Consider the following 6,000-nt stretch of genomic DNA (forward strand, 5'->3'; position numbering starts at 1 on the left):
ACCTGTGAATGAGCGAGTACCTGTTGTAACAGCAGCACCATAGCCAATGACGATGGCTGGGGTTCAAGCGATGATGCAGATGATGTTGGATCGCCAAATGGAAGAGACAAGGTAATTACTCCAACATAGTCGTGAGGAACTGTCACTTCAAGTGGAAGAGCCCGAAGTGAATGGAGGGCATTCGGAGGGAGGTAACTACAGTGGGACTGTTGGACAAGTAGAACCCCCAGTGGCAGAAAGGAATGACCCAGAAAGGGAAATAAATAGGGATGGGTGTATGTATAAGAATTTCTTGTGCGCCAAACCGCCAAGTCTTTCTGGGAGCCCAAAGCCTATGGAGATTATAGACTGGATCTCCGAAATGGAGATGGTGTTTGAAAGTTGCGACTGTAGCAACAAACAAATGATTGTCTTTGCAGTTAGACAACTGAAGAATAGAGTCTTGAGCTGGTGGAAGTTACTGGTAGGTACGATGCCCCGAGGGGAAGCACTAAGGATGTCTTGGGAATCATTCCTGGAGCAGTTAAAGATGCAATACTACTCAGAGATAGATCTGATTGATCTGAACAATGAATTTCAGAACCTGAAGAAAGGTAAAATGAGCATTGATGATTATGCTACTACATTTACCGAAAAGATGAAGTTATTTCCATACCTAGTGCCAACTGAACTCTCCAAGATTGGGAGGTTCGCGAATGGACTGCCAGCCAACTTTAGCCCAACAGTCAAGATGACAACCACTCTGAAAACAGTTGTTCAAGCAGCTAAGAATGTAGAGACCTAGCAGAAGGAACGGGGTACGGAGAAAGCTGAAGTTGGAGAAAAGAGGAAGCTTGAAGGATCCTCAAGACCTGATAATAAGGGAAAATTCGCAAAGTCTAACCTGGATGACCAAAGGTATGGAGCCAAGTAGTGTGAAAAGTGCAAGAAGAAGCACTTTGGAACATGCAACGAAGAAGTAACCTGTTACGAATGTGGAAGGATCTACCACTATTCAAAGAACTGTACACACAATGATAAGGTGTGCTACGGATGTGGAGGCAACGAGCACATGTCTACAGACTGCCCAAAGAAAAATGAAGCAGCAAGGCTAGAGGCACCACCAGCCAAGGGCATTCCACATGATCCTCGACGAAGCAGAAAACAACGCAAGGATTCAAGGATGAAGACTTCATATAAATATATAAAGTCTGTATCAGGAAGTGTAGCCTACTAGAGGCATAGTATAGGGTGAACTTGAATGATTGTGTGATTTTTCTTGTATGGTGACTTGGTCGACTGCGGGACAATACTTGGGACGAGTATGAGTAGGTGTGAATTGCAGTAGATGCATATACTACCAGAAGCACAGGACTCGCACTTGGACTAGGGAAAGTCACAAGGTTACCAAGAAACTAGTAATTCATTCTGTTTTATTCGAGTATGCCATTACCCTTGTTTCGGTAATGAGTAGTAGGATGATTATTATTCCGACCCTAGTGGTCATGTTCAAATTGAGTCCGACTACAGTAAGTATGTTACGGGGTTCAGAGAACCAAGTTTGATCTAACATCTGAATTAAGTCAGAAGATTGGAATCATTTTACAAGCCCTATTTCGTTGATGATTCAGGGACGTAATCATCCTAAGGGGGTGATAATTGTAATGCCCGTAGATTAGGGCTAGTCAATTTAGAGACAATAAGCGTCAAAAACTACTTTTTGATAGAAGATTATTGATAATGAATAATCTTAACTAAGTTTTAGTATATGTCACAAGGTTTCCGTGCATATAAAGAACGTCGAAATCCGAGTTATAACGAAGAAGTTATGACATGTCGAAGTATCGCGATAGAAACGGCACGACACAACGCGACGAAATAGTGAAATTTCGTTAGAGCAATATTTAGCCCTAGTGATCTAAATGAAAGTCGTAGAGTTCGTTAAACCGAGAGCGTGCATAAAAAGAATGCTCAAATCTGACTTCGTATGAAGAAGTTATTATTTTTCTAAGTTTCAGCTTAGCAGTATGCAGCCCGAAACTCAAATTCGAGATCGAGTGATTTCTATCCGAAGCAATCTAAATTAGAATCGATGATCTCCTCATTAGTAGTGCAACGATAAAAAGACAAATGAAAACGAACGTCAGATGAAAAGGTTATGAATTTATAAAGGAGTTTTTCTGCCCCGGCCTACTAAAAATAAATAATAAAAATAAAGTCAAAATTAGCCGACAGAGTATAAACGAAAGATGTAGAGCGTAGTCTCACCTACACGTGGATATAAAGAATGTCAAAAACAGAGCTCGTATGCGAATGTTACGCAAGTTTGAAGTCTACTTAATCGAGTACGCCCAACGTAATTTTGGAGTACGCCCAGCGTACTCGGAACCGCCTCAGCTACGCATGCAATGACATCACTCGAGTACATACGCATGCAATGACGTCGCGTACGCCCAACGTAAGGCCTAGTACGCCCAACGTACTGAATACGCCCAGCGTACCTAGATTTACGCACAACGTAATCCCAAATTCAACACCTTATAAATAGAATGTGAGGCTGCCTTATTTCTTTGCTCATTTTTTCTTCTTTCTCTCTTGTTTTGCATCGTTTTGTGTGCAAGAAATATCCTGAAGCCCCGGTATCATTCCCGAGCACTGAAGCAAGTCCCGAAGCCCCGATGATCTTGAGAAGTGCAATTCCCGAGCCGAAGCTCGGCCTGCGAGAAGCCAATTTTTTTGTGAAGATCTTCGAGATCTACTGAAGAATACTACTTCTACAAGTTGTAGTGTTGTTTGATCATCTTCTGATCAAGTGAGTGTATAGTTACTTTCTTCTAACACATAAGTATGAAGTATTGGCTATGAAATACGTGCTATGTGTTTATGTATTGTTGATTATTTGAGATGGGTGTGGAATGGATGTTTTATATACGTTTTAAATGAGGTCAACTGTATATTTATGTTATATCTACAAATATGTTGGGTAGAACAGTGGTAGAAGAAATAGTTGGTGTGTGATGAAGGATGAGTTTGAGGATGAGACGAAAGATAAACCTCGATAGCTATGGATTTAGTACCGTATAGATGAACTTTGGTAGCTATGGATTTAGTACCGTATAGACGAAAGTTAGTAGCTATGGACTTACTACTTACACTAGTAGCTATGGCTTTAGTACCCAATGAATGAACCAGAGCAGCTATGGAATTAGTGCTTTACGAAAGAACCTTGGCAGCTATTGTCTTAGTGCCTAATACGGAATGAACGAATACGTGACTCTTAGTGTAGACCCTTAAGAGTAAGGAAAATAATGGGGATGGGTAATTGGAATGATCGTTTGATGATTGAATATATATATATATATATATATATATATATATATATATATATATATATATAAGATATAATATTGTGGGTTGAAAACCCTATCTGCTCACCAGACTCCCAAGCCTGAACGTAATGCTCATAATTTCCCTCTAGACTTAGCTGCTATCGAAGCTCCATCTACAAATGGATAAACCCTGACCCACTCAGTTTTCTTTGCATTACAGGTAATGGCATAAGAGTATAAGTTGGTAGGCTTGACGAGAGATTTTGGATTATAGATCAGTAGTTATAAATAACTGTTGTAAGATCTATTTTATATTGTTGATGCTTTTGGTCTGTATCGGAACATGACATCCCGAGATTTTGTTATTTAACGAAAATACATTTCTTTAAAGAAATGTTTTGATAAATTCTTATCATATTTTGTTTTGGGAACAAATTCCGCAACTATTTTTCTATAAAATATTACTCTGATTTTAAAAACAAAGCATAAACAAATCGGTCTTTTCTGACCGTGAAATTGGGGATGTCACAGATGATAATGATGACGAACATCTTGAAATATGGCGAATAGACTCTACGGATGACGAGGTAAGGATGCCAAATTATGGGGAATGTTAACATTGTGAAAGAATACAAGAATGTGAAAGAAGCTAAAGTTATGAAAGGAGCAGACGTTGCAATAGGAGGAAAATGTTTGATAGCCACCAACATGAGCTTAGAAAGTCATGGATATTCCATAGATGAAGGTGTTGTTTAGGATGTTTTTCTATTTGCAAAAATCATTCGTGAATATGTGGCTTAAAGTGAGAACCTGATCAATAGGGTACACTTGAATATATTAATATTCTTATTGTCTTTTCTTGAATTTAAAGGGAAAGAAATTGATGCAGATTGTTACAAATGTGAATCTTTGGTATCATCATATGAATATTTACATGACTCATATAAGATTGGAATAGAAAAGATTGAGGAATTCATAAAATCAAAAGAGAATAAATTAATGATTAAGGGTATTTTAACAGAAGATGACAAACAACAAATCAAAATAAAATCTATAGAGAAGTATAACTTATTGTTTCAGAAATTGAGTTCAGAAGAAAATCAATCTTGTGAGAATGATTCTGAATTTGGTGAAAGCGAAATGAGTGAAATTATGTTGATGAGGAAATTGATTGTTCTTCTTATGTGAAGAATATTGATGAACCCAAAAGAATTGATTTCTAAAAATTTAATTGAATTTGAAAAGATTGTTGACAATCAAGGTTTAAAGATTTTGGAAGAAAAAAATGTTTTTTTTCCGAAAGTACAATCAACTCCAAATCATGTTTTTGTTAAGAAAGGACTGGAAAAAGAAGATACAACTAAATTGACATCAATTGTTAAAACTGATAATACTAATTCTTGTGAGGATTATTTTTGGGTCTAAACAAGTGATAATGCTGAGGAAACGAAAGGTCTATCAGAGAAGACATCTTGGAAAACAAAAAGATAGATACATTCCAGAACCACTAAATGATGTGAACATTTAGCATGTGGTTAATGAGATGGATGAACCTGAAACTGTGATAAGCAATTCAAAAGAAGTTGTTTTGAAAAATTCGAAAGGAAAATCAAACTTGGATGATAAAAAAACAAAAGGAAAAATTAATGAAAGAAAAAGCCAATTAATGCAAGATACAAAAAGAATTTGAGAGAAAGAAAGAATTTTTGGAAACAAAAGAAAAATAACCATATTATGTTAATAATAAAAAGAATGTCGATTCTTGTTCTTTATCTCATAAGAATGATCAAAAGTCTATCAATTCATCAATATATTTTAGTCCAAAACGTTATTCATCACAAGTCAAAAATGCAAGTGCTCATTTTGGTCCTAATTCATTTTATTTAAAGGATTCGAAATCAAATTAACCAATTTCAAAACAAGTCTTTGTTCAAAAAAAATTAATTTCGGATCAAGATGTTCTTTTAAAGAATTATGAGGAAAAATTAAAGGCAGAGAAAATGAATTTTTGAAAAAGGTCAATCGAAAAATAAAGGCTTATCTTCAAAAGAAAACTCTCATAAGTGAGATAAATATTTGTAATGCCAAAACTCAAGTTTTCAACAAAAAACATGATGAAAATAAAGTTTTGACATCGAAATCATTTTGGATTGACAAAACTAAGTTCATTCCTGTTTCTATCTCAATATCAAAAGCCTCATAAGGGCCCAAGTTGGTGTGGGTTACTAAACTTGTGTAATTTGGTAGGTTATGGGCAATGAGCAATATGATTCATAATGGTATATTGATAGCAGCTGCTGATGTCACATGAGATTAAGGAAATAAAAATTGAGAGAAGTTCAGAGTTTGAAGGATGCTAGAGGAGTAAAATATGGAAATAATGCAACTGGTTAATCAAAGGATATGGCATAATAACTGATGGATAATTTACCATTCAGAAGGTAGCATATGTGGAAGGATTACAACACAACTTATTAGTGTTTCTCAACTTGTTGTAGGTTCTGGTCTAAAAGTCTCGTTTGATGAAGAAGGATCAGAAATCATCAACAAGGAAATTAAAAAAGTGATTTTGAAGTCAAAGAGGAAAGGCAAAATGTATCCTCTCAACTTGAATCTAATTCAAGGGAAACCTTCAATCTGTATACTTAGGAAAGCTTCTCCAGATGAAAGTTAGCTATGAAACAGGTGACTT

Source organism: Lactuca serriola, chromosome 3 (assembly GCF_051521515.1).
Source record: "Lactuca serriola cultivar US96UC23 chromosome 3, Lser_US96UC23_V15, whole genome shotgun sequence".
NCBI classification, from domain to species: Eukaryota; Viridiplantae; Streptophyta; class Magnoliopsida; order Asterales; family Asteraceae; genus Lactuca; species Lactuca serriola.